The sequence below is a fragment of the Parasteatoda tepidariorum genome, chromosome 1, assembly GCF_982258835.1.
Source record: "Parasteatoda tepidariorum strain Cologne lab strain chromosome 1, Ptep-v5.0, whole genome shotgun sequence".
NCBI lineage: Eukaryota > Metazoa > Arthropoda > Arachnida > Araneae > Theridiidae > Parasteatoda > Parasteatoda tepidariorum.
The window spans coordinates 109,691,690-109,716,374 of record NC_141755.1 but is presented as its reverse complement, the minus strand read 5'-3'; the positions used below and the strand labels follow the sequence as shown (position 1 = coordinate 109,716,374).

At 32.2% G+C, this 24,685-nt stretch overlaps 1 long non-coding RNA gene across 2 annotated transcripts in view; it reads right to left on the bottom strand.

Moving 5' to 3' along the window:
• LOC147816704 (uncharacterized) overlaps window positions 1–24,685 on the bottom strand; it is a 108,471-nt gene that overhangs the window by 70,214 nt on the left and 13,572 nt on the right. For both annotated transcript variants that reach the window (XR_015428761.1, XR_015428760.1), the window contains exons 3-4: window positions 22,002–23,596; window positions 9,980–10,031 (exon numbers count right to left, since the gene is read on the bottom strand). This is a non-coding gene — a long non-coding RNA (uncharacterized LOC147816704). The remainder of the gene's footprint in view (window positions 1–9,979; window positions 10,032–22,001; window positions 23,597–24,685) is intronic.

The following is a 24,685-nucleotide window of genomic DNA, read 5'->3' as shown; positions in this document are numbered from 1 at the left end:
AAGAATTGCGAAGATTTCTCTGATTTCTTAATTTTTTGTGTTCTACCTGAACTTATTTAAATGATTTTTTGGAAGGCTCAAAGAGCGGAATGATAATCGTGTGATTAACTGATCAGAACAGGCCATGAGCGAATTTCAAAATTGCAAAACCCTTTCAGCAAACGCTAAGCAGCTTGCGCATCCTAACCTCGATGCAAATTTAGAATTGCCGCGCGTATGCCTCGGATTTTGCAACGGAAAAATCTTTATTTCAAACAGAAAATGTACTTCTTCAACTGTTAGCATTTTTTGCACTAACTATACGAAACTGAAAAACGCTATAGCGCTTATCATAGGGAGTTGTAATCAAGCAATTCAGTTAAGTGCTCGAAATTTTGTTTTGTTCACAGAAAACAAACCACTCACCTATGCATTTAAGCAAAAGTGAGATAAATGTTCACCCTCGGCAAGCTCGTCAATTAGATTTTTTATCTCGGTTTACAACTGATATAGGATACCCAAATGGTTCCGATAATATAACAGCAGATGCGTTATCAAAAATAGCTTCTATAAACAATACCAAATCCTATAGATTATAGCAAAATCGCAGAAGCTCAGGAAAATGATAAAGAATTTAATCGTTTAATCAATATTTCCCAAGATTTAGATTTTCAAAACGTAAATATGGCTGATACAAACACTTTTTTTTTATACTGCGACATTTCTACTAAAAATGTTAGACCTTTTATTCCAAGACAATTGCGTACACAAATATTTGATAGCATTCATTACTAATCACACTCCAGTACGAAAGCAATTAATAAATTGATTGCTAATGGATTTATTTAGCCTAACTTAAGTTGAGATTTCAATATGCGGTCTAGTTACTGCATGCCATGTCAAAAATCATAAGACATACTAAATCCCCCATTTTTTTTTCTTTTCCAATAAAGTCCAACCGCTTTGACCTTATTCATCTTGATATCGTTGGCCCATTGCCACCATCCAAAGGATTTTCATACTGCTTAACGATGATCGACAGACTTACTAGATGGGTGGTACCTGTTTCGATTACAGAAGAGACGGTAGCTGAGGCTTTATTTAAAAGCTGTATTGCTCGCTTTGGTAGGTAGGTACTTTATTTACCTCTTACTAGAGCTACACAATGAGTTATTGGCGACGGTCTGGAAAACTTCTCTGAGGGTGATCCGAAGACATGCCATCACAAATTTGATGGCTCTCCTGTTTGGCAGCCCTGCTCTCGAACTAGAGCACTTAACGGTAGAACAGTTTAACGAGGACCGATACCGCACAGTCTCGGTCCCTACGCAGGCTGGTCAAACGGGTCACCCACCCGCTTACTGAACGCAGCGAGTGATGCTTGAGTTCGGTGTTCTACTGGGAAACGTATCTTTATGATCAGTCCACTGCGGGACTGCCCGGTTTAGGTCACCTTCAGTGATAACGATCGACCAGGGTCACCAGTTCGAGAGTAGACTCTTCAAAACTCTAGCACATCTCCTGGGCATCATCTGGGATCCTCACCTTACCATCCTCAAAGTAATGGAATGATAGAACAATGGCACCGACCCTTGAGAGCTGCCCTCAACGCCTACAATGCAGACTGTGGGGAGAGTAGAAATCGACAATGCCAACCTATATTTATCAAAAGGTACCTCAAGATTGGATCGAGTTAGCAGGTCTTATATACTAATGAATTGATGTTTGATAATCGCAATGATAGTTAAGCCATACTACTCCGCCACCAGACTTTTATCAGGGATACAATTCATTGAATGGATACTACTAGGACAGTGTTAAGTTTACCGGATTTTGAGCATTTGAGGTGAGAGTTGTATTAAGTTCATGGTAGTGTATGTGGTCTCTCCTGTGTTGCTATTAAAAGTCTAGAGCAGGGGTTTACAACTTGCATGAGACCGGGGGCCACAATTAAAAACAAAAATCAAATGGTGGGCAGCAACTTTATCAAAATTTTATGCAGGACTCTTTTACGTTTGAAGGAACATTAAATATTACTGTCAGATTTTTACCAAGTTGCACAAAACAAAAGTATTGAATTACAAATTAAAATAAGAAGTAGATTTTTAAAAATATTTAATTGTTATTAATAATATTTTTAAAAATATTAAATAAATCATAAAAATTCGGGCTACACTAACTTTAATGTGCACCTATGTATTAAACAATTTATGTGCAACAGATATCTAATTGCTAAGATATAAAACTTTAAAAAGGTTAGTATTAAAACTTACATAGTAGCACACAAAATGTTCAATGAGAAAATTGAGGTTTGTCTGCTGCAACCACCAGAGAATAGATATTTACATCTAAAATTTACAAATGTGTGTGTAAATATTTTCGTCCTAAATCAGTGGTTTCAAAAAGTTAAATCGGAGAATTTCTTCACGAAAATTTCTGATACACGCATGCTAAATTATATTCACAAAATACGAAAAAATAAATAAATAAGTAAATAAAAAAGAGCAACATACACAATTATTTTTGTATTTGAATAAATATTTTCTTGGATGCAAAACCTGAGAAATAAATTTTTTTTGCTCCATTGGTATGTTAAATTTCACAGAAGCAAAGAAATTAGGTTCTTATTAACGAGAAAAGTATTTTAAACCCATATAGATTTCTTACGAAAATTGTCCGTAAAAAATGACAACTAATATATTTTAGTTTGAGGGCCATAAAAAAAGGCTTTGTGGGCCTGATGCGGCCCCCGGGCCGCCAGTTGGAAACCCCTGGTCTAGAGTGCGCAGGATCACGTTGTGTGTAAATGAAACTGAGAAGCTGAAAAGTTTTGGAAAAGGAATGGTCTACGAGGAGAAAATTTGAGCTTCCCCTTAGGAAAATTTGCCATAGGGAAGCCTATGGTAATCTATGGCAATCTATGGCTACCATAGAAATTTGTATGGCAAGATGCCATACGCCTATGGTTACCATAGAGATTCGTATGGCAAAACCCCAAAAGCCTATGGCTACCATAAAGATTTGTATGGCAGTATACCATGGACCAATGGTAACCATAAGGATTTGTATGGCACGTCACCATTGGTCTATGGCAACCACAGAAATTCGTATGGCAGTATACCATAGAGAAAAGCTGATCTAGATCTCCACCAACGAAACAACAACTTCTATGGAGTCTTCAAAAACATCTTCTAAAAGAAATAAATATCCATTATTTCACCCCGAAGTTAATTAAATTCAACATGTAATCCCGCAACGCATTCCTGGTGAGTCTTTTCCGGCTTCCGGGTGGCCAATTTTGCTATTTTTGAGTGTTTGAAATCCGATGTTCCATTCTTTTAGGCTTAGAGTATCAGACCGCCATGTTAACGTGTCATCCACTTCAAGTGGAATCTTTCGCTAACTTTGGCGACTTATTTTAATATTTTTTCAATCTCATTCTTGGTCAAAAACATTTTATTGCAAACGTCTATGCGTTTGCAATAAATGCGTTTGCAATTCTGCTGATGCGTTTGCAATTCTTCTGAATTTATTAAGTTTTTAATTTCCGGCAGTCTGGTACTTTTATTATCTGTATCTTTTTAAAATATGTCGCGATTGGGTATAGGTTTTCGCTATGTTAAATTTTGCCATTTGTTGACTTTGTACACTTTAATTAATATCTTGCTGTTTATATTTTTATCTAAATTTTTTATATTTCTTTCCCCCAACTGTTTCTGATTAAACGACGTCTTTCTTTTTATTTTATCACCCTCCCTCTGATTTTATATAAATTTTTAAAGTCACATCACTTTTCCATTATTAATGGTGTTCTATTCCCCATAGCAATTTATAAACTATCTTCATGATGAAAAACGCGGTTAAGTGCTTATGATCAAGCCAGATCATCATTTCTTTAATAATTAAAATTTTTTAATTCTTTTAACTTGTTCGGTGATAATTTCATTTTATTGCTGTCATATATCAATATCAAAGTCAGTGTTTACATTCTTATTAGTTTTTGATTTTAATTCCACTTAGGTTCTTGCAATGCTTTTTTACATTATCTTACATACGTTAGGGCTTTATATTTTTATTTTGGGTTCAATTTTTGCTTGCCATTAAATTGTTTTTATCATGTATCTGTGTTTTACTATCTTACAACTAATATTTCTTAACTATCCACATACATTTGTACAATGTTCTGTTACATATTTATACATAGCTTAGGGTCATCACTTAACTAGATTTGCTGGATTACTGGTTGAAAATTATTTTGCTACAATATTATCAACGGGACAGTCCCAGGCCATATCATCTGCTGCTGTTACCAAAAATGCTTTTAACAATTTAATCTTTCCTTAAGTTTACAACTTTTTCGTCATAGCGATGTCCTATACTCAATTAATTTTTATTTACTATCCCTGACCAAGTGTCAATTTGTCAATAGCAATTATTAATTTTACCAATTTTAATCATGTCTTAAACATGTTTTGTATTTACCAATGTTTCTATATTGCGTTCTCTTTTCTAACTGTGCTTAACACATCTCAACATAAATTTTCTGAGTTTTATATCCCTCACTAGTAGGGGATCAACTAATTTAGCCTGTTTTCTATTCTTAGCCTTTCATAGTCTAATACCATCTTTTTTATAGATAAAATTTTGTTCACATGCCACCACTGGTAGCACCGTTACATATTCGGCTTTTGTCCCGTTTGGTCTATTTTAAACTAATTTCGCTTCGACCACCGGCCCCACTCTTTATCTTTTGAGTTTTCATAGTATTTTATTGTTTTAGTAGTCTGTTTAATTTTTAGCTTAGTATCACATATCAAAATTTAAAAAAACCTCATACTCGCTCCGACCATCGGACCATTATTTAAATTTGCTTTCTTTTAGGTTCCTATAATATCTGACGCTTATCTAACTAATTATGATACCAATCAACCAAATTAACGTTTTTTATACTCGCTCCGACCTCCAGACTCAATTTCTATTTTCTTGTTTTTTACGGTTTTAACAAATATTGGTTGCCTGTACTCAATATATTTTGTTCCTAATCAACATAACCAATACTTTCCCCACTCGCTCCGACGGCCGGACCCATTTTCTAACGGTTAGTACTAACCATTTAAAATTTATTTGAATAAGAACAGCATTCAGAAAGGATGCTGCATGTGAAACAGGAGAAGTTTATCAAAGAAATGTTTTTAAAAAAAAGCTTTCTGGATATATATTTATTCTACAATTATTAAGTTTTGCATTTTTAATATCCATTGCGAAAGATTCTTGTAAGTAACTATTTTTTGATGTATGATAAAATATCAACGAGAAATGTTGCCATAGCTGTATGGCAAAGGTGTACTATGCCTATGCCTATGGAAGAATAGTGCCTATGGAAAAATATTTCGTCATAAGCTGTAGCACATCTTAGTTTTATGGCAGAAATTTGCCATATAAAAAATTTGCCATAGGATATTCCTATGGGGTTTTGCCTACGGTAAAATTTTGCCACACACTTTTGCCATATACGTATGGCAAAAGTGTATGGCAAAATTTCGCCTTAGGCAAAACCCCATAGGAAAATCCTATGGCATTTCTTATGGCAAACCTATGGCAAATTTTCCTAAGGGCAAAGTGTCATATTTTTTTAAAAAAAACTAAAAGCTATTTTGGCTCTAATTTTTATTCTGGTGGAAGTTATTTTTTCTTTGAAGCAATTTTATACAACGGGCTAACGTTTTAGGGCATAACTCAAACTTGTGGTGCCGTGGACAAAAATTCTGTAAGATTTTTTTAGGCATACAATTTTTCGGCGCATGGCCCAAATTAAAATTTTGGAGAAACGGTTTGATGGGTTAACGATATCTTATACTAAGCTTAACATTTTGAGGAGTAATTCATTCGTGATTTCTGGGTCAGAAATGAGCTAAAACTAATTTTGGATATAAAACTTTTTAGCGGTCAGGCAAATAGTATTTATTAATGAGATAACGTGCTTTTACGATTTACTATAAAATGGACTGACCTTTAGAGGCAAAATCCAAACTTGTGGTTCCTAGGTCAAAAATTAGCTTAGCCCCTTCCCTCTCTTTCCCGTCAAAATCAAGGGATCAGCTTTCGTCTCCCACTTCTCGTGCCCGTGATACTTACGGGTTATACTATACTTATTTATTTTTTGTAGTTTTTCAGGCAGAAGGGATAAAAAAAAGATAAGCAAAAATAAATAAAGTTTTTAGTATTTTTTGCATCGCCAGTAAAAAAACATAAAATTCTGTTGTTGTTGTTTCTAATGCTACTGGCTAATACCAACAGGCCGGCGTGGTGAAACTAAGCGAATTTTAGGCAGAGGTGCGTTTCTTGTGCTTCAGTGACGCCATTTATGGCCAAACATACGAATTCAATCACACGCACACATCACACCCCAATTACAGAGTGGACGCATTTATTCATCCACAGGTCGTAGATTTGACCTGAACCAGAGAACGATCAATCTCCAATTCAGCACTTCCAGAGGTATGATTTGTTTTGGGAACATAGAAGACTTTGTGACCCGACAGATTTACCGTGCGATAGTCACCATTTACTACACGGGGAGTCTTCTGCTTGCGGTGCTCGAACTCATGACCACTTGGACATTTGCCCAACGTCCTAACAACCAGGATATCCTGGCCCTCCTTAAAATTCTAAATGTTAAATATTTTCAATTCCTACTTACCATTTAGAATCAAACTTTCACGTGAAAGAATTTCAAAAAAGTTCTTATGTATGTATACGTATTAACCAGTTTACTTACAGCGCAAAATGACAAAACAAAATTTTAATTTTTGAATAAAAAATATTAATTCTCAAACCAAATTTTCTTCTGTGTTTGCAATATATCACAAATGTAACACAGTTTAGTCAAAAACAGGAATAGATAGAATTAAATAGGATTAGATAGATAAAATTAAATGGGCATAAAATAATGAAATATATTTATTGCTGAAGAAGTATATTTAATGCTAATTAAACATCAAATTATTTTATACACTGCATTGAGTACTTTATCAAAATTATGTATGATGTGAATAATGAAAATTTATAATCTAAAAGTTACATTATCTAACTTTAAGCTCAGAAGAAAATATTGTTTCTTAATTTATTTACTTATTCCTTTGATGTACTCGCCACAGTTTTAACCAGTTTCTCATCAATATTTTTACTTCCGCAAGGTTGGCGAGAAAAAGTTTTATTTTATTTTACAACCGTCGTTGAACAGCCGACCCAATTTTGGGTTTACGACAACTAATGTTCAACTCCGTAGCCCTGTAATTTCGAACCTACTCCAGAAGACAAAGGAGCTCCTGGATCAAGTAGTGGGAGAAATTTGCACTTTTCGACGGAACTAATCCACATTTACGTTTCATGGAGAGGAAGACCACGAGAACCTTCTACTGTTAGCCTGACTACAAGGGGACTCTAACTCATGATCGATCAGCCCCGTGGTCGGTGCAAGCCGGATGCAGAGTTCGTATTACCCAGCCCTGGCTGTGATTCTAACGCGGTTCACCTCATTGGAAGGCGAACACTCTGAACCATCGCGGCGCATGAGTAAAGGTTTTGAAGAAAAGGTAACCCTGTGATAAACATCCTCAGTCTAAGGCTGATTACAGAAGAGACGGTAGCTGAGGTTTTCTTTAAAAGCTGTATTGCTCGCTTTGGTAGGTAGGTACTTTATTTACCTCTCACTAGAGCTACACAACGAGCTATTGGCGACGATCTGGAAAACTTCTCTGAGGGTGATCCGAAGACATTCCATCACAAATTGGATGGCTCTCCTGCTTTGGCAGCCCGACGACCTGCTCTCGAACTAGAGCACTTAAGGGTAGAACAGTTTAACGAGGACCGATACCGCACACCCTCGGTCCCTACGCAGGCAGGTCAAATGGGTCGCCCACCCGCTTACTGAACGCAGCGAGTGATGCTTGAGTTCGGTGTTGTACTGGTATCTTTACGATCTGCGGGACTGCCCGGTTTAGGTGACCTTCAGTGATAACGATCGACCAGGGTCACCAGTTCGAGAGTAGACTCTTCAAAACTCTAGTATATCTCGTGGACATGAAAAGAGTTGTTCCATCCTCAAAGTAATGGAATGATACAACAATGGCACCGACCCTCGACAGCTGCTCTCAAGGCCTACAATAAAGACTGTGGGGAGAGTAGAAATCGACAATGCCAACCCATATTTATCAAAAGGTATCTCAAGATTGGATCTATTGAATTGATGTTCGATAATCGCAATGATAGTTAAGCCATACTACTCCGCCACCAGACTTTTATCAGGGATACAATTCATTGAATGGATACTACTAGGACAGTGTTAAGTTTCCCGGATTTTGAGCATTTGTGGTGAGAGTTGTATTAAGTTCATGGTAGTGTATGTGGTCTCTCCTGTGTTGCTATTAAAAGTCTAGAGCAGGGATTTCCAACTTACATGAAAACCGGGGGCCACAATTAAAAGCAAAAATCAATTGGCGGGCCGCAACATAATTTTATGCAGGACTCTTTTATGTTTGAAGGAAGATTAAATATTACTGTCAGATTTTTATCAAGTTGTACAAAACAAAAGTATTGAATTACAAATTAAAATGAGAAGTAGATTTTTAAAAATATTTAATTGTTATTAATAATATTTTTTAAAATATTAAATAAATAATAAAAATTCGGGCTACAATAACTTTAATGTGCACCTATGTATTAAACAATTTATGTGCAACAGGTATCTAATTGTTAAGATATAAAACTTAAAAAAGGTTAGTATTAAAACTTACATAGTAGCACACAAAATATTCAATGAGAAAATTGAGGTTTGTCTGCTGCAACCACCAGAGAATAGATATTTACATTTAAAATTTACAAATGTGTGTGTAAATATTTTCGTCCTAAATCAGTGGTTTCAAAAAGTTAAATCGGAGAATTTCTTCAAGAAAATTTCTGATACACGCATGCTAAATTATATTCACAAAATACAAAAAAAAAAAAAAAAGAAATTAAATAAAAAAGAGCAACATACACAATTATTGAATAAATATTTATATTGCATTTGAATAAATATTTTCTTGGATGCAAAACCTGAGAAATAAATTTTTTTGCACCGTTGGTATGTTAAATTTCACAGAAACGAAGAAATAAGTTTTTTATTAACAAGAAAAGTATTTTAAACCCACATAGATTTCTTACGAAAATTGTCCGTAAAAAATGACAACTAATATATTTTAGTTCGAGGGCCACGAAAAAAGGCCCCGCAGGCCGGATGCGGCCCAGTTGGAAACCCCTGGTCTAGAGCGTGTAGGATCACGTTGTGTGTGTAAATGAAACTGAGAAGCAACAGCGCGAGGAGGACGATGACTCAGTCATAAATAGAAAGTCAACTTTTTAATGCGTACCATACTTAAAGGTATGCTTCTTCATAGCACGTCAGCAGGTCACAAATATGGGAAATGCAGAAATCGACAATGTCAGCTTTCATCTATCAAAAGTACCTCAAGATTCAATCGAGTTAATATGTCTTACAGTGAATTGATGCTTAATAAACGTAGTTATAGTTATGCCACAAGACCATTGGTCAGCCTTCTTACCGGCTATTCTCTTGGGCTTTCGAGCTGTATATATGGAAGATTTACCTCCATTTCAAATCAGACGATATGATCGTTCAAAAAAAGTACGTTTTTGTGTCTGATCTCGTAACTTAAAATGGATGAATTATTGTTTGAACAAATTAGCATGTTTGAAATGACCCCCTTGAATCATTCATATTGAGACCAAGAGAGTGAAGATCCAATCATCAGATCAAAAATTATTCAGAGTGGTCCATTTATTATTTTTTTGTACACTGTAAATCCGAATTCTTGTTAATAGCTGCAGTAGTTATCCATTTGTGTTGTAGTTTAAAAAAAAAAATATTGAAAAATTTTAATTTTTGGTCAAAACACGTAAAGGTATCAAAATAAATAAAACATGAAAATTATATTCTTACCTATATTTTGTTGCTCTACGTTATTCAGCTCAATCGACATCATAACTCTTTCCTATAACAAAAATAGGTGCTATAGTAGAACCATACTTCAAAAAAAGCAGTCTATATCGCACACTAAAAAATGCATGGTGTGTCACAATTCCATTTATAATTTAAAAGTTGCATTCTTATGTGCTTTTATAATCTTAAACAAAAAAATATTTAGTTTCTTAATTTATTCCTTTGCAGTGCTCGCCACTCTCATCAGTATTTTTACTCCCGCCAGCTTGGCGAATAAAGGTTTTTTTTAAATTAATTTTATTTTATAACCATCGTTGAACAGCCCACCCAATTTTATGGGTTTACGACAACTAATGTTCAACTCCGTAGCCTTGTCATTTTGAACCAAATTCAGAAGACAAGGAAACTCCTGGATCAAGTATAGGAAGAAATTTGCTTTCGCGGAGGACTTTCTGATGGAATTAATCCGCATTTACGTTACATGGAGAAGGAAACCACGAGAACCTCCCACGGTTAGTCTGACGGCAAGGGGACTCTAACCCGATCTGTCAGCACTGTGGTCGGTACAATACAAACCGGATAAGTAATTCGTATCGACTGGGATTCGAACCCGGTTCGCCGAATTGGAAGGCAAACGCTCTATTCCCTGAATCATCGCGGCGACTCAGGGAATAACTTTTGAGGGAAAGGCAACTCTGTGTTAAACATCCTCCGTCAGGTGAAGAACTAGCACTTATTGTTTGACTATAGAAAGAACTCCCCTCGGCACGAAGTTTACAGCAGTCTGCTACTTTGGTAACAAGAAATAGTGCACCTGGAATAAAGGAGCTCCTTTTCTCCCTGGTTCTCTTTCTCTCTCATTTACCCGAGTCACCCAACACCCATACTTGAAATAGTTAAACGTTCGTTCCAACATTTGATTTCTTAGGAACTATGGTAGAAACTATGATGAACAAACCATCAAAACAAGTTGCTATTCTTGTGTTGGACCATCATAGATCGATCAGAATTTCTACAATGGGGTTATTGTTACTTATGTTGGTTACCAACAAAAAATATAATGGAATTATTGATGGTTATTGATGATGGAATTATCGTTGGTTACCATCATGATTATGTTGGTCCATCAAGGGAAAAGTATCAAAAATTTTGACTTGGGTAATCTTTTTGGGTAAAAAGTTTTGTTTGGTTAGAGTAGGCCATGGCTCGCCAAACTTTTTTGATCATGGAATTTGCATTTATATGCATTTATTTGCATTTATATAATTTTCCGAAATCTCCATCGACCCCCATAAAAGTGATTTTCTGTTAATTAAAATAAAACTCTATTAGATACGGTGTTTGTACATTTATTTTATGAATTTAAACATTTATTAAAGTAATAGTACATTGTGTAACAATAGTTTTATGAGAAAATAAGTAAAGTTACTACAGATTTATTGCTCCTTAATCAATGAGATGGGTGTGCCTAGTGTTTTTTTGCAAGGTTCGCTATAGTGGGTTCAAAATTGGTCAATTTTAATCTTAAATTCCCTCAAAACTCCACATATATTTCTGTACTTAGTTAAGATTGAATTTGCGTAACTGAAACCGGCTTCAACCTTATAGGAACTTGTAAATTCTAGCATAAATGGCTGAGCTATTTCGTAAAGTTTTACATATTTTTGCATTATATTTATATTTGTTCAAAACTTGCTTATTGTTAAATTTTAAAAAAGCGTCTTTGCTTCAAGATCCGATAATTATTCATCAAGCTGCTCTTGTAGAATGATTTTCACGTTTTCAATTTGAGCAGAAAATGGCACAATAATCCATTCAGGGATGTCAATGTTTTCCAAATCAACAAAGCGCAGTTTAAATTCGTCGCTCAATTTTTGGAGATGACCTGTATATATGTAAAAGTTTTAATAATGACACTGCAAATATTCAACACAGTTTGCAAAGATAACTGAAACTGCGTATGATATTTGCGTTTGTAACGTCAATGCTCGTCACACGTGGCATTTGGACAAGCGCACATTGACTTATAAACCAAAAGTGCAGAGTTCGTGTCACTGGTACGTAAATACTTGTTTCACCCGAATAAATATACGTTTATTAATTTATGTTCTATAAAGAAACTGATATTAAGTCAATTATAAAAAATTCGCAAATTTTACATACTCAATTAGGTATGTGTGATTCGCGTATTAAGAACTGTTTTTTCTTCGACCCCCAATCGATCTTTCCGATTCGGATCGACCCCCCGGCTCAGATCGATCCCCTCTTTTGTTACAAAGACCCCTAGGGGTCTATATAGACCACTTTGGCGACCTCTGGAATAGGCTAATATTTTCTCGTAGTGAACTAACACTAGGAGGTAAGACTTAGTTTTGTGGTAGCCAATTTCACAATTAAGCCCTAATTTTTTCAAGACGAATCTTGTTTCGGATCATTGGCTAACGAAAACGTTTGGATGATTACTAACCATTTTCTATAAAGAGCTTAAACTAAGAGGAAAAAATCCCCTTGTACCCCTAGCCATCAGGCTAACCGTGGGTGGTTTTCCTCTCTATGTAACGCAAATGCGGTTCAGTTCCATTTAAAAGCCCTCCACAAAGGCAAAATTTTCCCCAAAAACTTGACCCAGTAGTTCTCTTGTCTTCTGGATTGGGTTCAAAACTACAAGGCTAAGAAGTTGAACATTGGTAGTCGTGATGGATAGCCCAACAAATTGGCTCGGCTGTTCAACGCCGGTTATAAAATAAAATTAAAAAAATTAGTTTACCTAGCAAAGAAGTGTTTTCGATAAAAAAAAAACAAATAGCAGGTTTTCTATTTTTTTAAAAAAATACTTTTTAGCGGGATGGGTAATGAAAAGCTTTTGTGCGCAAGCATAGGCTTCCTATATCCTCATGTAAAGCTAACTCGGTATTGTAAAATCTGAAATATATTTTGCTCTAAAAATCTTAAATTTTTAATAAGTAAACAAAAAAATTTTAATAAGAAATTTAAGAGGCAAATTTTTTTTTCTTCTTGCTACTGAATTTAGTTGAACTCTGATAATTAAAATATAATTAAGTTTTGAAATCATTTACAATCAGCGAAAAAAATTGCGTTTCATAGAAGCTTTTTTTTCTAACACAATTTTTTTTTTAAAAATTGTACCAATAATTTTCCGTGTACAAATTTTAACGTTAAAAAACTTTGTAGACTAACTGCCACTACAATTTTTCAATTCCTATTCTCAAGTATATAAAACATGTTAACTCGATTCTATCCTGAGGTTCGTTTCGATAGATAACTCTGAAACTTTCGTTAACATACTACTCGCATTGGACGCCTTCGGACATGAACTGAACACGCCTATCTTGATAGTCGCATTCACTTTGATTTGAATACGTCTAGTTTGATGGATGGAACACAGTGAACAGTTGTGATTGCAACGTTATCCTTCTCGTGCTTTTGCTGCTTGGTGTAGATTGCGCACAACGGGGAGCTGCAAACACTGATAATAGCAGCAGATGAGTGATCACGCACACAACTGTGATCTTAACACAGCTCTTTAAATCACAGATCAAAATCTGGCGATCTTAATACAGCACTCCCGGCCTCTCTTAAAAACAGCAATAAATCGTACACTGATATCTATTCATAGAATTCCATCCCAAATAAAATTCTGGCGGGAGAGTAATGTAGCGTAGCTACCACTACATTTATTCAATACCAATTAACTAGTATATAGCAGTGTTTCTCAACCTTTTTATCATCACGGTTCTGTCAACGTTTGATAATTTTACTACGGCCCACGGAAGAAGGGAGCAGCTAATCCAGATATGTCAAATTAGAATGTTTAATTAGTTTTAGTTCATAAAACAGATAGCTCTCAGCATTATAATCTTCGGAAACTTTTTTTTCCTCTCAAAAAGATAAATGATAAAAACAAAATTGTTTCATTATCAGCATTTATATAAAATAAATGAAGCAGTCTTACGCACCGTAATGTATTAATGAATATAGGTATTTATGATTAGAACTGCAGTATTACATTCTGAAAATAAAAGTTTAAATTATTTTCATAAGATCAGCTAAAAGAATCTTAACTTTCTATTTTATTTCATTTATCTCTAATCTTGTCAAACGTATTAACTCATTCCTGCCCTAGCGTCTTCTTAAAAGACAGTAAAAAAGTGAAAAAAAAATCATTATTCGAATTTATTTTTCTAATCATGAAAGTTGTAGCATTTGTTTTCACGTAAATCTGAAAGATACAAATAAATTTATTACCACTTTTTTAAATTCGGTATTTTCCATACGTTAGTTTCTTTTTGTGGGCAAACTCAAAAAAGGAAAGGCAAAGTTAAAAGGAAAATGGGACAAAGTTAGAAGGAAACCATTCAGGCATGCTTAGTTTTTATACAGCTTTTATATTGCACAAAAAATTGCAATTGTGATTTCAGAAGTCAAAATATTAAATTTAGAAGTTGTGACAATGTTATTTATAAGAATCTCTTCGTTTAGAGCCTGTCCAACATTGAGCCTCAACACCTTTCGAGTTTACGAACGCTTTATTTCTTTTAGTGTGCCTTTTCTTAAGTCAGATAAGCACTTTTCAGATTTAAAAAATAATCTGAATGCTTTTAAAACCAACCTGTTTTCGAAATAATCCATTTGATATATTTTAAGAGCTTGAAAAAGAGTGTGTTTTCAAAGTTTTCATTTATAATTAAATAATAATTTTAGTTCATATTTTTATTCTTATTTTCCCCTTCATATTTTATCGCTTAGCTTGAAAAAAATTTATAAATAAATAAATATGAGTCTCATTTGATTTGTCAGAATGAAGGTAAAACCTTTCCTGTTTCTCACCGAGAAGACTGTGTACATACCTTCGTATATAGTAAAACAGAAAAGTACATACCTTTATTATCTGGTAAATATACCTTTATTATCAGGTAAATATACCTTTATTATACGGTATATACCTTTATATATGGATAAATACTATTAATATTGAATTTATACTAAGAGGATGTTTTCTTCAGTAAGCATGAAATTTAGCTTTTTAAAAAAAAGAAAGACAATGACCTAATTTCTATTGAATTAGAACTACACTCGGACTTCTATTTAACGAACTTCCATTACGAATTTCTGTATTTTGCGAATTTTTTCGAGGAACCAAGAACATTTTGGAAATTTCTTCGAAAAATAACTTCCAAACAGCGAAGTGAATTTTCTGTTTAACGAACTTTTCTTCGAGATCCACTTTCCCAATTTACCAAAATATTTCAGAACATTTTAAACTTGTTAACGCATTTTATAGGGGAAATTACCTTGAATTGATTTTTGAATCCGCTTAACTTTTAGAGAAAGCAATGAAATCCTTTTTTGTTTGCATTTCAAACGAAAAACGCAGATAAAATTAACTGATTTTATCAGTAGCCATTAAACTTATATGAACGCATGTGGTAATGTATGTTTAAAATTACTCTTTAATAAATGCAGCTATAGTTTTATACATAAATTTAGCTTTTTTTTTAGTTGAAAATGTATGCAGAATGATTGTATAACACTGGATTATGTTTTGCTATATTCTTGCTTTCCATGCAGATTTATTTTACGGTTAAGATTTATGAAAAAAACAGTAGATACTAGTTTACCAGATAAAAATGTATCAATTGCTTTTTTAATTATGCCTAGTGTTTATGAATTTAAAATGCGTTTTGAGTCGTTTAAGTATTTCAAAAGGTGATTTTTCTATTTAACGAATTTTCCTTATAACGAACTCATTATCGGGATTCAGCGACCTCGTTAAATAGAGGTCCGACTGCATATGTTTTATTCTAGGGAGTTTCTTACTAATTATGAGGAATAATTTTCTGACAGAATATGAGTGATTTTTTATCACTTTGAGTTCGTTAAAAAACAAATATGTTGAAATAGTATTTACAACGATATTATTTTTAAGACACATTTAATTATAAATTAAATGTGTCTTAAGCGGATATCACACAAGGGAAAAATAAGAGCAACCATAAGCGGAACCTCAACTCTTAAGGCAATTTCGCAGAGTTGTTGATAGGGTTGCTGAATTGCCAAAACATTTGTTGGTAGCGGTTATCATATTTTGTTGCATATCTTAACTTTTAAATTACATTTTATTTTTTTCATGTGATCCTATCATCTCATTCTTTTTCAATTTCTTTTTTTAAAAGGAGGAAAATGAAATCACAGACGCTGTAGAATATTGATTGATATTCGTTTAAATTTGTGCATTTTAAAAGTCTTTATTCAGCTACAAATAAATATTCTGAACACTACACTCCCATATTAGTGGAGCAGCATAGTATAAAAAGGATTATGATTTCTTGCTCATTATATGAAAATGACATTAAGATGTAAATAAATTCCATGTTGCATCTCTAAAGGGATAAGGGGGTAAAAGGAGGATAGAATTAAATACTATCTAGTATTTTTTTATATGTTGAATCGAGTGACTAATATTCTAGAAGTTATTTATGTTTTATCTATTAACGTAAAGTTTATTTATCCATATTTACGTATCTAGCATTGCTAGCTAGGCAAGTGAGGTATCGTGTACGTTAAATCGAATAAAACCAAGCTGTCTGACTTAATACTTTAGCAATTCAAAAATTTATAAAAGTTTCCAGCGTAGAAAGAACAATTTTTTTACTTTGACTTATACCACTTTATGCAACTGACATTGCTATCTAGACAAGTGAGGCTTTTCTTCCAATTTAAATGTTTATGCTTAATCTCATAAAATAGTCCTTTGAAGCAATTGTTTAGAAGAAATGAGGATTTAATGTATGAAATATGCAATTGTGACTTACCTTTTAGTCACAAAATATTTATAACATCAGAACCATTAGATCTATCAAATCAATTCTAATTTTTTTTTTAAATTTAGCCTAAAAAATATATAATAAATAATGTCTGACTTGTCTATACAATAATGTCTCGGAATTTTATTGTCATTAACTACAAATATTATCATGAATATCACTTTCATGAAATAAAAATTTTTTTTTAAAAATTGCTTTTTAAAAATACAAGATTTTCAATGTCATACTTACAATTTATTATTGTAAAATTTGAAACATTCATTATTTATGTAAGATAATTTAATTAAAATTTACACGATTTATTTTAGGACAAATTTGTTGTATGTTAGTTTACACACTAAATAAATTCAAATTTATTAGTAACTAGAAGGGAAAAAAAACAATATTTTATTAATAGCATACTTTTTATGTACCCTGTTATTTTTGCTATAGGCTCTTTAAACGTGTTTTGCATTTTAAATAATACAAGAATCAGTTTAAAAAATGAAACTTTTAATATCAATACTTAAACTTCATTCATTTACATTTTTTATTTTATTTTTCAATTTCAATCATGAAAACAATATTACTTCTCTTCCCTTCTACACTAGACAAATCTTATATGGTTTCACAAAATATCGGAAATAAAAGAAAGAAATTACTATCATGATAAAATTTTACCCACATATTATTAGAATGAGGGAGATTATAAATACCATTAATTTGAAATCAGTTAAGCCTTCAGGTATCCGTTAAAAACTAATTTTAAGTTTGATAGATATTTTGATTATAGATATTTATTTAGATAAATATTTTGATTTGAACGAAGGGAGGTATATTTGGTTTTGTAGTTTTTATGTTTGGACTGAAATTTCTTTTAAAAAATGAATTGTGTTTGTAAGTTAAGACTATTGAAAAGAAAAGTACTATATTGAAAAACTAGTAAGGTAAACTTACGTACTAACTGCCATTGTGGAAAAGTAAAGTATCAATAGATAAATGTAAAGTATAAATAAAAAGTAAAGTATCAATAGTTAACTTTGAATAATAAGATAAAACCATTATTCAAATTTGCTTCATTAGTATGATGTAATAATTATTTATTCGCTTTAAACTAATAACATTAAGAGTTATTATTATAATTTGTTCCAATCAAAATTTTCATTACTTTGGATAGAAATAATTCCTAAATTAATATAGATGAATTTTTCTGGCATTTCACATTAAAATATTCGCCAAGCAACTAGCCAAACTTTGTTGCATTATTATTTTAACATATAAAACATAAGAGATTGCATTTCTTAATTTTAACTTTTAATCTTTATTTCTGTTGATTAAAGAAACATGTGTTCCATTGCTTGAATTTTTTAAATTTTATTTGTGTATTAATTTTATTTTTCCCTAAGAATTCCTTAATTTTTCAATCGCTTATTTTAAAGCTAGTTAGAAAATTCAGAAAACATGTTTAGTAAACATTTACCTTGTCCCCCACAAAGTTACTATATTTTACGGTAATTATTGAAAAGGTTTTTTAAAAAAGGTAGTAATATATTATATAAAAATAATTTTTAAAATAAAAGATTCCACACTTCAAACTGCTCTATATTCCACAATCCCTTTCCTCTTTATTTTCTTATCTGTTTCTACATTCATCCCCTCTTTATTTTGGTATATTTTGATTAGCATAATATTTTGTTTAATATTATTCAAAGTTAACATACATTTATCTATAGACACTTTACTTTTCTACAATGGTAGCAAGTATATAAGTTTACCTTACTAATTTTTCAATATAGTTTCATTTAGCATTTCAATAGAACGAAAAATGTTTTATAAATACAAACTTTTGTTGCATTGTTATAACGTATAAAATATAACGAAGATTGTATTTTTTATTTTTAGAATTTTAATATTTGTTTTTAATTTTGGTACCTGTTGAATGTAAAAGCATGTGTTTGATTATTTGAAAAAGCTTAATTTTTTTAATTTGTGAAATAATTATTTATTTTTTCCTACGAATTACTTTAATTTTAGAAAAGCTTATTTTAAAACAAGTTAGAAAACTCAGGAAACATGTGTGGCAAATATTTACCTACTCTCTCACAAAGTTACCCCATTTTTCAGTAATTTTTAAAAATACAAATTCCCAAAACCCCTATCTATTTTTACATTCATAACCCTCTTTTAATTGGTGTATGATGATTTGCTTAATATTTTGTTCATTATTATTCAAAGTTAACTATTCATATTTTAATTTTTATTTATACTTTACATTTATCTATTGATCCTTTACTTTTCTACAATGTAAGAATGTAAGTTTAAATTACTAATTTTTCAATATAGTTTCATTTTCAATAGTCTTCATTTATAAATACCATTTATTTTTTAAAATAAAATAAATTTCTGTCCTATCATAAAAACTATAAAACCAATAATACCAATCTTTCATTAGTGCATAGAATAATCTTAGAACTATCATCAAAATATCTATCAAACTTAAAATAAGTTTCTGAGTGATACCTGAAGGCTTAACTGATTTCAAATTAGTGCTATTTAATCTCACTTATTCTAATAATGTGTTGGTAAAATTTTATCATGATAGTAATTTCTTTTATTTCAGGTATTTTGTGGAACTCTGTAAAGTTTGTCTGGTGTAAAAGGAAAGAGATGCAATATTGTTTTTATAATTGAAGTTAAAAAAGAATAATTCAAAATTGAAAATAAATACACTTGATAGTAAATGTTTTATTTTTACACTGATTTTTGTGTTATTTAAAATGTAAAATGCGCTTAAAGCCTATAAGAAAAATAATAGGGTACATAAAAAAAATTCTCTTAATACAACATATTTTTGTCTAGTTATTAATAAATTTGAATTTATATAGTATATGTTACAATAAATTTGTCGCAAAATATATCCTGTAATTTTTTATTAAATCATCTCATACCAATAATTAATGTCTTAAATTTTGCAATAATAAGTTGAAAGTATGACATTGAATTCATGAAAACCAATCCTCTTTTATTTAAAAAATATTTCTTTTTTAAAAATTGGTCTTTTGTAAATGTGATATTTTTGATAATAATCAGAGCTAATGCAATGTAAATTAATTTTATTACAATTACGTAACAATGAAAATTTGAGTCATTTTTGTACAATCAAGTCCAGCATTATATAATATGTATTTTTTAGACAAATTAAAAAACAAAATTAGAATTGATTTGATAGATCTAATAGTTTTAATGCTTTAAATATTTCATGAGTAAAATGTAAGTCAAAAATTTTATATTTCACGCATTAAACCCTCATTTCTTCTAAAAAATTATATCAAAGGACTATTTTACTGGATTAAGAGTAAAAAATTAAATTTGAAGTAATGTCTCACTTGTCTAGATAGCAGTGTTCGTTGCATAAAGTGGTGTAAGTCAAAGTAGAAAAATTGTACTTTCTACACATAAAACCTTAATAAATTTTCAAACTTCTAAACTATTAAATCAATCAGCTTGGTTTCATTCTAATTCGATTTAGCGTAATGATATGCATAGGTAACGATATCTTATTTGCCTAATTAGCTATGTTAGATACGTACATAGGTATAAATAAAAAACTGTACTTTTATACATAAAACATAAATAACTTCGATAATATTAGTCTCTTCGTTCAAGGTAAAAAAATCGTAAAAATACTAGATAGTATTTCAGTCTAATTCTATTTTTATCCCCTTAGCCTTTTAGAAATGCAACATGAAATACATTGTTAATATCAATTCCATATTATGAGCTAGAAATTATAATTCTTTTCATACTATGGGGCTCCACTAACGTGGAAGTGAAATTTTCAAAATCTTTATTTGCAGCTGAATAAAGATTTTTAAAATGCAAAAAATTAAACGGATATCAATTCAGCGTCTTTTCAAGCCTCTTATTCAAGCTCTTAAAATACATTAAACGTATTATTTTAAAAACAGGTTGGTCTTTGAAAGCATTGGGTTTATTTCTTAAATCTTAACAGTGCTTACCCCACATACGGAAAGACACATTAAAAAAATAAAGCGTTCGCAAACGCGAAAGATGTTAAGGCTCTATGTTGGGCAGGCTCTCAAACGAAGAGATTTTAATAAATAAAATTGTCACTACTTCTAAATTTAATATTTTTACTACTTAAATCGCAATTACCATCTTTTAATTCATGTAATTTTGAAGCTGTTTACAAACCAAGCATGCCTGAATGTTTTTAATTTTATCTGTTTTTGAGAGATTAATTGGCTGTTGCGAAAGTTTCCATGTTTTCCGAAAGCTATCCAAATTGTTCAGTTGTAGCAAAATACTTATTATAAAAGATGTTTCTTGCTTTTTGAAATTTATCACCAGATGTTCTAGATCACCACAATAGTTGAGGAAGTCTTTTCATATAAAAAGAAATCTGATAAGTACGCCAAGAAATTTATGTAAATTTAGGTCGTTACAAATTTAGAAATATTTCCACGTACTTTGATTAATAAATTACTACACTCATTTTTGACCGACCTTTTGGAACACTGTGTTCCTCATTTTGAGCATTCTGCACGTTAAATCAACGCGTGAAAACTACAGAATTTAAAAAAGTTATAGTAAATTTATTTGTACCGTTCATTTTAACGTTAAAATAAATGTTACAACTTTCATGATTACAAAGCCAAACATAAATATTTACATTATTAATACAGGGTGAATAGCCACATTTTTCCAACAAAAAATAAGCACTTTTAAAGAACTCAAAAGATATTTTTAAGCACCTTATAAAAAATATCTAATTATTAGGATAGGTGCACTAATAATTTTTCTCCTTCATATTGCTGAAAGTTTTTTATATTTATGTCAACAAAATGCAAAATAATTTTGAAAGCTACATGATCACGATAAAATAACTAGTTTCTGACAAGGAATTCTTTCCTTGATTACATTGGCCACCATAAAAACAATTTGCGCGCAATTTTAATTATATTCAATATTGAGTGAATCATTCTACTTTTTAAATTAATAATTATTTTACACAATTATGTAAAAAAAATAATTATTCAAAATTAGAATTAATTTAACCATTAAAAAGGTTATCAAGTGTATTTTTTAGATTTAAATAAAAGATATTTCACTGTCTTACCAGCAAATAAGGAAAAAGAATTAATAATGTAATAATGATAAAAAGAAAGGTCACGTACCTTTTCTTTCCCATCTCTGAAGCGAGTCAGGTCACCCAGTCACTGGTTGAGCTCTAATTCTCGGGACAAATCACCAACGGAATGTCCAGCAGCAGTCAGTTGGCTCCTAACCAAGCTGCAGGTCTTCTTGTTCGGCAAAATATAATAGCTTGATCGATTGATATGGAACCACAGACATTGGACACTTCTGAATATTTACCTTCGTAGGTGTGACATTTCTGGCCTCCATTGTTCCGTCTTCAGCTGCAATATTATGAGTTCTGTTATAATCATTTTTGCAAAACACATTAGGTGAGTAATTGGCAGAAAACAGCATCATTTGACAACTTTTAGACACCATGTGGTGATTACGCGAACATTGATTATGATGCCTCTAAGTCGAAATCATGACTTCAGCTTTACCCAAAACGAACATTCACAGTTTTTCCAAATCGAAAAATCACTTTTAACCAGTCCAATGAAACACTCTTCCAGGCGTTCAGATCACAAAATGCTCCATCATCGTGGAACCTCTTGGCAAGTTCTCGCCTGTAACAGCCATTCGGAATTCAATCTCTTCACAAATGTTTCATCATTTTTTTCGCCACCTCAACAATCTGCAGGGCAACTCATAAGTGGTGATGCAAGTCCGGATCTATTCTTGCTTAACTAGACAAAAGAGCCGTGATGGTTCAGGGAATAAAGCGTTTGTCTTCCACTGAGGTTAATCGGGCTCGAACCCCGGCGATTGCCGGTCGATATGAAATCCGCATCTGGCTTGCACTGACCACAGTGCTGACGTGAAATATACTCCGTGGTAGATGGATCATGGGTTAGAGTCCCCTTGTTGTCAAGCTAACCATGGCGTGGTCTTTCTCTCCATGTAACGCAAATGCGGTTTAGTTCCACCAAAAAGTCCTCCAAGAAGGCAAATTTCTCCCAATAGTTTTATAGCAAATTTCTCCAAATTTCTCCCAATCCAGGAGTTTCCTTGTCTTCTGGATTGAGTTATACATTACAAGGCTATGTAATTGAACATTCGTAGTTGTGAACCCGAAAATTGGGTAGCCCGTTCAACGACGGCCATAAAATATAAAATAAAAATAGACAAAGCGAAAGATGTAGTTTAACCAGTCCGATTATGTTGACTGGGAGATCAGCTAGCAAAGATGCAAGAGTTTTTTCTTGACTCTTGGAAGGAACATTAAAGGCCATTGCATGTTATTTTTAACAGGGGCAGATGGAGAGAACGATTTCACCGAATACAGAGCAGAGTTCTTTCGCAAAACTTCAACTTCATGGGATGAAACTAACAGATGGGTCGTTAGAATCCTTCTCATAATGGATATTTCAGCCGCCGATAAACGAATTTCATCATAATCATCATTTGGTAAGATTTGCATCAACTTGAACATCGTTTTTGTTGGTGTCAGTTGGAGAAAGGTATATCGACACTAGGCCTCTTAAATGCACGCTTTTTGTGTCTGCAGACCTTTCTGGAGCTGTTGATCGAGATAGTGGAGAGCTACCAGCTTCTTATGGCGTTAAAACAAGCTTAGAAGAAAGTCTAGAATAATCTAAAAGCTGGCGCAAGTCTGTCATTTAGGCTGTCATATCTGAAATCGAAAAAAAAAATTTCATAAGAAAAATAAGGTCGTTGCAAAAACTAGTTAAATAAAATAGTTATTAAATTCAAAGAACAACAATATTTACTATATATATTTAACATAGAAAACTTCAACCAATCTTTTTTTGTTTTTCTTTTCTGTAAATCTCTTTCTTAATTTTCTAATGAAAACAAACTCTCTTTCTCAGACTTTAAAACTCACATGCTGTCTTTTAATCTATTTTTAGTTCAAGTATGCATTAATTAACCTTGACATTTTTCCCTTTGATAACTCGTGAGAAAGCTAAATTTCCCTAGACCAATTAGTACAATGATTTCCTTTATTCCCTATAATGAAGCATTTTACTGATTTACTTCGGAAGATTTTCCCTAATTTTTATTGAGGAGCACGACGAGTATGTGACTTGAATGCTCGCTCCTTAGGTATATGTCATGCCTCCATGTTGTGATGGCGCTGTCATCAAGGTAGATGTTGTAAGAAGACAGAGGAGGGAACGCTCTGATGGAGAGCGGAAGCGAATTGTTTAGATGTCTTGGTCATATTAATTTTCTAATCTTTTATCATTATTAATAAATGTTTCTTTTGTGTTGTTAATTGGTTACCATTTATTTCGCCAATTGTGATTTTGGAAAGTATCTGAGTGAAGAAGGGAAAAGGAAGGAAAAATTATACATAATATCACAGTATGTGTCTCAAATGATATTCAGGTATAGCCTGGTGCCTGAAACCTGCTTAATTCCACCTCTCGGCTATTTGATATTCATAATCAATAACTGATAAGACAAAAATACAGTCTGTAATTAAATTTTGAATACAAATCTCAGTCATTTCTTTTACCCAAATAATCACGGTGATATAAACAAAATGTAAGAAATATTTCTTGTAAAAGTTTTTTTGCCTTCACACCATTAGCTTACGCTTAAATAGCAGTACACAGGAAAAGGAGAGATCTTTTTCAACTGCAAATTGTTATCAAAGGACGCAATTTAACTTGGTGAAAAGCAATTCAAAGAAAGCATTCAAATTTGAGTGAACGCAAAGCAAGAATATCGCTCAAATTAAAGCGTATTTCACTCA